The sequence below is a fragment of the Antrostomus carolinensis genome, unplaced genomic scaffold, assembly GCF_000700745.2.
Source record: "Antrostomus carolinensis isolate BGI_N321 unplaced genomic scaffold, ASM70074v2 scaffold19670, whole genome shotgun sequence".
Classification (NCBI taxonomy): Eukaryota; Metazoa; Chordata; class Aves; order Caprimulgiformes; family Caprimulgidae; genus Antrostomus; species Antrostomus carolinensis.
Window position 1 is genome coordinate 3898 of NW_010286716.1, and position 1295 is coordinate 5192.

The window sequence follows — 1295 nt, forward strand, 5'->3', positions numbered from 1 at the left end:
AGGGTGACACCCCTGGCACAGGGTGACACGGGCAGGGAGCCCAGAGTGACTCATGTGCAGCTGCACGAGCGCTCGTGCTCGTGCACACGCGCACACACCCCGCCCTCTGCAACACGGCACAGTGGGAGCCAGGAGGGAACACGCGTGTGTGTGTGTGTGAACACGAGTGTATAGGCGTGTGCACAAGCAAACCTTCCTGCACACGCGTGGACATACATGAGCACACGTGTGTGTAGTTACACACGCGCGTGTAAACGCAGCTGGGGCTCTCTGAGTGTGCACACGCACACGTGCAGAGGGGTGCACACGTGTGCTTGTTCAGACCCTGCTGCACGTGCACACACGTGTGCATGGATGAACACGTGTATAAATGCACATGGAAAGCCACCTCTGCACACATATGTGTGTGCACATGTACACACATGTATGGAGTCACACACACGTGCACAAAGTGTGCCTGTTCACACAGTGCTGCATGTGCACATACACGTGTGCACGGATGAACACGTGTATAAATGCACATGGAAACCCACCTCTGCACACACACATGTGCACATGTACACACATGTATGTAGTCATGCACACGTGCAAACACACATGGAGCTCTCCAAGTGTGCATACGTGTGCACACATGCAGAGATGTGCACATCAACACACCACTGCACACCTACACCCACGTATGCACAGGCAAACCCACCTCTGCGTGCATACGTGTGCACACATGTACATATAAACACGTGTGTGCAGTCCTACACGCGTGCAAACGCACACACGGTGCTCTATAAGTGTGCACACCACTGTACGTGCAAACATGCACACGGATGAACACGTGCACGTGCAAACACACCTCTGCAGACATAGGCCTGTGCACATAGGTACACACACACACATGTATGTAGCCATGCACACACCCACGCTTGCACGTGGAGCTCTGGAAGTGCACACACACACACATGTGCACACGTGTGCCTGTTCCCACGCTGCTGCATGTGCACATACACGTGTGCACGGATGAACACGTGTATAAATGCACATGGAAACTCACTTCTGCACACACACATGTACACATATATCCATGCACACATGCATGTGCAGGCCTACACGTGTCGAAACTCACGCAGAGAGCTCTATACGTGTGCACACACAGGAAACACACGCACAGAGCTCTATACGTGTGCGCACACACACACACATATGTGCACATGACACACCACTGCACGTGCAGACATGCACACAGATGCAGTCACGCGTGCAAATACACCCACACTTGCACATGCTAAGAGTGCACACACACA